Source organism: Cricetulus griseus, chromosome 6, assembly GCF_003668045.3.
Source record: "Cricetulus griseus strain 17A/GY chromosome 6, alternate assembly CriGri-PICRH-1.0, whole genome shotgun sequence".
Lineage (NCBI taxonomy): Eukaryota > Metazoa > Chordata > Mammalia > Rodentia > Cricetidae > Cricetulus > Cricetulus griseus.
The window spans coordinates 8,180,366-8,190,084 of NC_048599.1; positions in this window are offsets into that span (position 1 = coordinate 8,180,366).

The following is a 9,719-nucleotide window of genomic DNA, read 5'->3' on the forward strand; positions in this document are numbered from 1 at the left end:
CCTATCAACAACTCACAGATTTCCCATCTGGAAAATTGCTCAGCTCAGAGAACTACTTTGGATATCAGCAACTGGGCCCATGTGATGGGAGATGTCCTTCTGTGTATATGTTTCTCTTATTGATTATCAAATAAAACACTGATTGGCTGATTGGCCAGGCAGGAAGTATAGGTGGAGCTCGAAGATGAGGAGAATTCTGGAAAAGGTAGGCAGAAATAGTCGCCATGCAGGCCGCCTAAAAGAAGAACAGGTTCGAACCCTTGGTAAGATAAGACCACACGGAAATACTTAGATTAGTAGTTGTGGGTTAATAATTAAGACAAAGTTAGTCATAAGAAGTTCAAGCCATTGGCCAACAGTTTTATAACTATATCATCTGTGTGTTTATTTGGGGTTGAGGCAGCTGGGGGACCAGGCTGGCGAGACAGAGAATCTTGTTACACCCATGCTTGTTGGGGTTTGCTTTCTTCAAAGTGAGGTAACCAGTCAATGAATTCCAGGCCCCAGAGATGCTTGTGAGAATGGGGTTAAGACACTGGCCCACAGTTTCAGTATTCTTGGCTCTGTCTTGATTTCAGCACTAAAGGTATTGGAAATCTCACACCACTAACAAACAGGGATGACTGGTCACTCTAGAAATGGATCCAGGTGTTTGGTATCAGCTTTTTACCCAGCAAATGTCCTGTTGTTCTTGTCTTCATAGGCCCCCACTCAATAAAGCACACACACAAGGAATATTATCTCACCCTCTGCAACCGGACAAGGCAGCCAGAGATGCCTACTTCCTCTGTGTCTTGTAAACTCTCAAGTTTCTCAGAAAAGCAGGCCAGCATACTGCCCTTGTTATTTTCCCTGTTGCTGTGGTAAACACCATGACCAAAAGCAACTTGGTATAAACAAAGGATTGTTTGGCTTACAGGTTACAGACTAGCCTAGTAGGACCCAAGCCATGAATCTGGAGGCAAGGAGGAAGCAGAGACCATGGAGGGATGCCACTTACGGGATTGTTCCTCGCAGCTTGCTCAGTTTGTTTTCTTATACAGTCCAGACTCATTTGCCCAGGGTGACACTGCCATTGTGGTCTGGGTTCTCCCACATCAATATGCATATATTTTTAAAGTGTCACAGATTACTCAAAGGTCAATCTAATAGAGGCAATTCACCAATTGAGGGTCCCACTTCCAAGGTGACTGTAGTCTATGTTAAGTCCATAAACCGGTCAACACATGCATTTTCATTAAAGGAGTATCGTCCTATGGGTAAAGATGATTTTGTGTAGATATTCCAGTAAGTTAAACAAACAGTGGATGATGAACACTGGTTGTCCTGATTGGCAAATTGCATCCAATAAAGGACTCTCCCCAATACAGAAGGGAGGTAAGATGGCAAGCAGCCAGGACTCATTGAGCTTTGTTTAAGCCTCTGTTCAACACAGAACTTTTCAGTGACTCTTGTTGTCTTTATAGATAAACCCAAAGTCATAAGCAAGTACTGGCAAGAGCTAATCTCTTCCATTCTGCAAGATTTACTGTCACCTTTTATTGGTAGTTTCCACCAATAGCAGCCATTTATGTTCTTTAATTTTATTATTATTATTGTTATTGTTATTATTATTATTATTATTTTATTATTTTGTGTATGTGTATTTTGCCTGCACATATGGCCATGTAATACATGGGTGACTTGCTCACAGAGGCCAGAAGAGGGAGTTGGACCCCTACGAACCTAGACTTGCAAACAGTTGTAAGTCACTTTATTGGTTCTGAGAATCTAATCCAGGTCCTCTGAGAGAACAGCCAGTGCTCTTAAACTCTGAGCCATCTTTCCAGTTCCTCTTGAATGTGTACTGCTTCTTTGCTGTCCCAGAGCTTTCCTGCCTGGTTTTCTGTCACCTGAGATGATTTCACCTCTTTGGCCCACCATTCTCATGTCTGTGTCTACATTATTTGGGGAGCTGAACCTTCAAGAGCACCACTCTAAGGAGAGCTTCCTAAAACATGCTCAGCTCCAGGATGTTACCTCCTGGTGCCCTGATGTGTTTCATGAGGGGTTTTGTTCAAGCATCTGGAGCTATCCAGGAGTTGGCTTATTTGTGCGCTTCTCAACCTTCAGTGAACTGGTAGTCAATCTTTCCCATCTTCTCTTTTCCTCTAGCACCCACTGCAGTTGCAAGCAGCAGGAAGATGCCCTATTAGCCAGGCAGCTCAGAAGAAGACAAGAGAGACACATGGCATTTGTGTAGACCTGCATTTGCAAACTGCATCCTTCAGTGCTTCACCACAGGGTATGCCAGAGTCAAAAGAGGCCCAAAGCCTCCCCTGCACCCCACCCCAGCCCCACAGTGATCTGGGCCTCTCACTCCTCTTCTTCAATTCACATTGCTCAGCAAGGGTTCACTTAAAAGATCTGCATCCCAGGGAACCCAGACAAGGGACATTTGACTGGGGAAAAAAGGAAACGTATTAAAGGAGGTTTGTGCTTTGATAATTCTGATAAAAAGTTCTTGACGCGGATGAATAGCATTTGTGGATGGCTGTTATTCAACTTGACCTGTGTCTTTTCTAAATCTTCGCCCCCAAGAATCATGCATGGAAAATCTCCAGGAGACATAAGCTGAGATTGAAGTTGTTTGTGCTTCTGCATGTTTTGGCCTCTGACTGCACAATAGTTCATGTGACCATGTAGGGCATCTTGTGTCCACTAGAAAAGGATTCTGAACCCAATAGTAAACCAGTGATCTTCAGGAAGAAGGCAGGCTTTGTGTGAGCAGGGATCAAGTTTGTCTTATTCTCTCCATTACCTCCTGCCTTTAGAACAGCAGATGCCATTCTGAATAGGGTTCATAAACTATCACACAGATGAGAATTTGAGGGTGGCTAAGAGGGAGCTACAGGTAAGGCTGAAAGTGAAGAGATGGAAAGAAGTGTCAACTGACTGTAGTAGCATCTCCTCTTGCCAATGAATTTGTTAGTGGTCATACCCATTTGGGTGTTTTCTTCAGGTATGGATGTGATTGGAAGGCAGAGAAGCACAGGGCAGGCTCTCTCTCTCTCTTCAGATCAGGCAGGATCACATCAGAAGGGCACAGACTGCATCTTCTATAGCAAGAACACTGCTATGCTTCTTTACTATTATCTGTGTAAGTGTTCCCAAATAAAACACCCATTTATCATTTATCTTGGGTCTAGTGAATTCATTACCTGGCCTTCAGCTGACTTAAGGGCTCACTTGCAAGCAAGAATGATAGAGGCAGAAAGTCATTGGTCTGAGTGTGAATTCACTTCATAAATTAATTAAGGGTGTCAGCAGCTGAGTTTTCGCTGTTAAAGAAAAAACCAAATCTTACACAGATGAAAAATGAGAGTTGATTGGCTCGCATACATAGATACAGACATAGGTACATATGACACAATAGTAACACACACATGTGTGCATGTATACACACTCCCTAGATCTGTCCTCTGTGAAGGTCAGAGAGAGCGGACAAGCCAAAGACAATGAACACATCTTGTGCTCTCCCTGTAGTTTCTAAATGCTATTGGGCTCTGAAATGGAGCAAAGACTGAGGCAGGACAGAACCAGGTGACGCTGGAACATCTGAAGCCAGAGAGTGACAGGGGCTCTGAAAATAACCAACATGATGGAATCTGTGTCAACCTCAGGGCTTCAACTGGACATGACAGCAAATGACACTCACTGAATAAGATACAAAACTCTCAGCTCCTGTTGATTCACATAAATAAAAATAATAGAAACGGTTTCCTGTTGTAGAAAACTGGCTAATAAATGTAAAAAGAATGATGGAGTTAGACATGCATTTGACATCAGTGTGTAATAATTCAGTCATGGAATGTGTGGCTATTGAGCTAAGTAGTAAAAGTTTGATGAGGAATTTGATATTCATGCATTTTCAAGCTACATACATATTCCCCCTTTGTATTATTCTTTGAAAATTCACTAGACATGTGCAAGGCACCTTAAACTTGTCCAGCCCCCTCTCCCTCCAGCTATCCTTAGCTCCCTTTCCTATATATATATATATATATAATATATATATATATATATATATATATATATGTCCCTTCTAGCTTCAAGTATTATTACCAACTGAGTCCAGTTAATACTGTTCATATGTAGAGTCACCCATGATGACATAGGGAACCTGCCAGTGTCTACCCCTCAGAGAAACTGGAATCTCTTTCTCTTACCAATAGTTCCTTGGGTGGAGATGGGGCTTTGGAGGTCACTCCCCACTCGAGGGGGGCTCTAAAGGTTGATCCTATGCCAGTCTTGTGCAAGTGACCCCAGTTGCTGTGAATTCATGTGTGAAACAGCATGTCATTACAAAGGGATGAGACTGCTTACCCCAGGAAGAGCCTGGAACTGATTAGAGGGCATATCGACAGCACCAGAACAAATGTCCTCTATGGACACTGACTAGAAGTACAAAGAACTACCTGTGACATTCTGGACCCCCAAGAAAAGCTCGAGTCAAATAATGAGGAAACATCACATGAATTCTGATTGGTGATAGATATTCTGAAACCTGGATCCTCTGTAACTTTCTGAGTTGTTAAAGGAATGTCAGAGGAGTCAAGCCAAGATGGAGGCACTGTTCCATAATGAAGAAGACTGGAGGGTTATAAACCATTGGAGGGTCTAAGACTGGACAGGGTCCCTGTGTTTTAAATGACAATATTGATAAATTCAGAGCCACGAAGATGCTCCAAGGAGACAGAATCTGTGTCCATGTTGATGGCCAGAGTTTTATGGCACCATTGCGCTTATCCTCATGTGTGGGGTTGTGTACTAAATCAGTAGGTGCTTGGTTGTGGCCAGGTATCCTGTTAGCAACTAGGCCTCTAATGATTGATGAGAAAAGTGTTCTTTGTATTAGAACTTTGCCTAATTTGTAAATTGTTTCAAAATTAAAAGAACTCTTATCTATAACATTTTAAATTATCTGAGTATATATGGATTTTAGACATAGAGCAAAGGAGTACCAGCCTACAATCCACACCACCAGAGAAGCTAGGAAAGAAGGAGGACCCTATGAGAGACATACATGATCCCCGGAGAAGGGGAAAGGGACAAGATATCCTGAGCAAATTGGGAGCATGGGGGGAGGGGAGAGGGAGCTATGAGAATGAGAAGGGGAGAGAGGAGGGGTGAGGAGGACATGAGGGAGCAGAAAGATTGAGTTGGGGAAAGAATAGAGGAGAGCAAGTTAAGAGATAATATAATAAAGGGAGCCATTATAGGTTTAAAGAGAAATCAGGCACTAGGGAAATGTCTGAAGATCTACAAAGATGACACCAACTAACAATCTAAGCAACAGAGGGGCTACCTTAAATGCCCTCCCCTGATAATGAGATTGATGACTAACTTATATGCCATCTTATAGCCTTCATCCAGCAGCTAATGGAAGCAGAAGCAGACTCCCACAGCTAAACACTGAACTGAGCTGAACTGGAATCCAGTTGCAGAGGAGGAGGAGTGATGAGCAAAGGGGTCCAGACCAGGCTGGTGAAACCCACAGAAACAGCTGACCCGAACAAGGGGGAGCTCTTGGTCCCCAGACTGATAGCTTGTAAAACAGAATGGGATTGATCCAGCCCCCATGAAAGTGGGTGTCAGTGAAGAGGCCTTGGGAATCTGTGGGGCCTCTTGTAGTAGATCAGTACTTATCCCTAGCATAGGAATGGACTTTGGGAGCCCATCCCACATGGAAGGATACTCCCTGAGCCTAGACACGAGGGGGAGGGCCTAGGCCCTATCCCAAAGGATATGACAGACTCTTAAGAACCCCTATGGAAGTCCTCACCCTCCCCAGGGAGTAGAAAGGGTATGGGATAGGTAGGGTGTTAGTAGATTGGGCAGGGAAGGAGGGGAGGGAGATAGACTTGGGATTGACATGTAAAACAAACTTGTTTCTAATTTAAGTAAAAATGGAGAAAAAAATTATCTGAGTAACATGTTCCAGCAGCACATTAAGTCAAGACAATATAAAATTATGTGAGAATTTTCTTTTATGTGGGGGCAGGAGAGGCATATTAATTATTTTTCTTCTTAAAATAAAAATACACTTTGCACTTGCCAAATAATTATGGATCATGTCCTGTGTGCTCCTTGCTCTTCCAAAGAGAGAGAAGACAGCAGACGAAAGGAAATTAAGCCCTGCCTGCATGCATGTAGCCTCTCTCTCTCTCTCATTCTCTCTCTCTTTCTCTTTCTCTTGCTCTTTCCCTCTTTTTCACTCTCTCTCTCTCTATCTTTGTCTGTCTCTCTGTTCTGTCTCTCCCTCTCTCTACTCCTTCTCCCTGTGTTTTCCTGGGTGTTGTGATATCTATTGAAGAAGGTACACAGAATTTTTAAGGAAAAAAAGAAAAGAACAAGAAAGAGAGGTAGGTGTGCTTTCAATTCTCCTGCCTGTTCTTGCTTTCGGGTCATGCCACTGGTTTTCACATCTTGTTTCTAACACTCCAGTAACTCAACAACTTGATCCACTAAAAGAAGGGGAAAGTGACTGGAAAATACATCCTTGATTATTATTAAATGTGGACCAATCTTTGGCCATTCTGGTGAATTCTGGGACTTTGTCACATAGGGAAGATGCCAGCACAGAAAATGGACTCTACCATCACCTCAGGATGCCTCAGAAGAGGAGAAGGGAGACTGTAGGGTCAAGGACATCAATTTTAATTACTTTTCCTCTTGGTGAGGACACAACACACAGCAAGAGGAACAGATCAAGTGTCCTTTCCCAGTTGTGGGTGGGAAGAAAACATCATGGCATCCCAGAATTGAAAGCCCTCAGAGAATACCATGGTAGGTTTGTAAGATGGCAGGTCTGAACATAGCCTGGAAGGCTGCACAGCTTGTTGTGAGCTCTGAAAAAGTGTGAGATCCTCTCAGGCTTCTTTAGCATGCATCATGATTTATGTTTGCTCTGTTTGTTCAAGAATTACTCTTTCATTTTGTTATAGGCCCAAATAAAATGACACTTAAGACTTTGCCCCTTGTGCAGAGGAAATACAGTTTTGGTTAGTTTAATCTGATTTCCATTTTCTGAATATTTAAATAATAATGTTCATTTCAAGAAATTCAGGACACACAGAACAGCATTTTGTGAAAATCTTCATACTGTCACTGTGGGTATTTTGATTTGCACTTGCCAATCAGGTGCTAATGTAGACATATTAGCTAATAAAATAGAATCCATAATGTTCTTACGTTTTTTATGGACTATTTAGTAATGTGATGCATTTTTTAATAAAAGTTGTTCAATGAAGTCAATACAAATTATTTCAGTTAAACCCTTTGTTTTTAGACATGAAAATCAAAGTCTGGCCTATGTGCCTGCTAACAGAAGAATAGATAAAAAAATAGATGTTGTTCAGCCATAAAGAATTAGAGCATGTACGGTGCTGGCAAATGGATGCAACTGGCAATCTCCACATGAAGTGATACAAGTTGGATGTATAAAGATGAAGATCACATGTTTTCTCTCATTTTTGGTTCTCAGAAATCTATATAGTTAAATAAACAGTACACACCATACACACAGGCACGCGCACGTGCACACACACACACACACACACACATGATGGGGGAAATACTTCTGTGTATGTTTATAAATAAAGTACTTGCTTGGCCAATGAGACAGCAGGTTAGGCTGGACTAGGAGTCAAAGAGGATTCTGGGAAATGTAGTAGAGAAGTGGTGTTCCAGATAGGAAGTGACATAGCAAGGAGACTCATATTTAAGAACAGGAAAAAGGAAGTGTTGCTCTCTTTCCCCTCGGCTCCTGCTCCAGCGGCACGATGTGATCCACCAGCTAGGAGGGACGCCAATAAGGCGTCCGATAAGATAAGTCTTATAAAATATATAGATGTATGATAATTGATACTGAGCTAACAGATGAGAATCCTAGTCATTGGCCAAGCAGCATTGTAACTAATACAAGTCTCTCTGTGTATTCATTTGGGCCTAACTTGGGCAGGCGGCTGGCATAAAGCTTACACGTGGCAGTGGGGCTCAGCGGCTTTTGGCAGAAAGATTTATTGTAACATTTATCGTAACACACACACACACACACATACACATGCATATACACATATACATATATCCCACATACACACCCATGCACACAAGAAATGGAAGTGAAAGGGAGAAGACTAGTAGGATTAGAATTGGGAAAGGGAGGGGAGGGAATTCAGAGTTAATGGGAGAAGTGATACAGCCAAAATACAGGACACACTAAAACAGAGTTATCCATATGACACTCAATACTGGGTTCAATGAACATGTGCCGATAAAAATTACATAACGGGTTTCACTGTTCTCATAAACAATGCTATAATTAATATATAAATACATAGTAATTACATTGTATTCTACTACTTAATGTTAAATTCATTGATCGAGTTCTTTTTATTTGGAAGTTATTCATGCGTGCGTGTGTGTGTGTGTGTGTGTGTGTGTGTGTGTGTGTGTGTGTGTGTGTGTGCGTGTATGCCATTCTGTGTGGATAGAGAGAGACTGAGAGAATGTTAATATTTACTAGACATGAGTTAGTATGTTTAGGTAAAAAACAATTTGGTGCTGTGCTGTAAATCATAAGCATTTTCACATGAAGAAGCATCAAATACTGAGAATAAATGAGTTCTTGGAATCTTCAGGCTAACATATCTCCTTTTTCAGGCTAACAGCCTCCTTTTTTCAGATTCTTGAGCCACAAGAATTCAGAGGTCAACTTTGCGCAGTTTCCAAGTTTCTTGCCTTGACATCATCATGAAGTTGATGCTAAATAGTTGATTTTTTAGCTTAGTTTTCCTTTCCATCAGTGTATTTGGGGCATGTGTCTGTCTCAGGACACCTCTGTTCTCCAAGGGAGCTCGCAGCTGACCAACCCTTGGAACTGTGGGGCAGCTCCTCAGTCATAACATTTACTATGCAGAGCTCTGATCTCTAGGCCTTTGGGGACTGGACCTCAGTGTCCTTTCCAAGATGGTTCCTAACTCAGGCTAAGGCATTTCATGTAACACCTAGAACAGAGAAGAAACAGAGACTGAAGAAATAGAAGAACAGAGGCTGAGTCTGTCCTGGAGAAATGGAATAAGTCATAGAGGAGAGAACTGTGGCACAGGGAGGAGCAGAGAGCTGGGCACAGAACCAGTGTCATGGAGTTTGAATCTAGAACCTGCCTGTATCATTCTTTCCCAGGTTTGCTATGATAAAATCCTGCAGAGGACTTCTATGTTCAAGCTCTTGACAAAGTTCTCAGCTATAAAACAATAATATTTGTAACTAATACAGTTTTCTTGATTCTAAGGCTGAGATGAGCATGATTTAGAGCAATGTGTTCCTTTAAAAGATGCTGTAATTCAAAGATTCAGAACTGGGCTCATCATCTCCTCTAGGAACTGTGTTTAATGCAGGGTACATAGCAGGCCACCTGTTTTGCTACCATCTGCAATTGGTCATTTAAAAAACATGTATGCAAACTATAAATATACAAGTATGAAAAAGAAGGCATTTGAGCCAGAGAGGCCAGAAGAAGCCCAACCTGGGAAGGCAAAGGTAGACAGACAACAAGGGACAAGCATTGAAGAAGATGTTACACACACACACATACACACACACTCACAGATGCACACACACACAGACACATACACACACACACACACACACACACACACACACACACACACCTACAC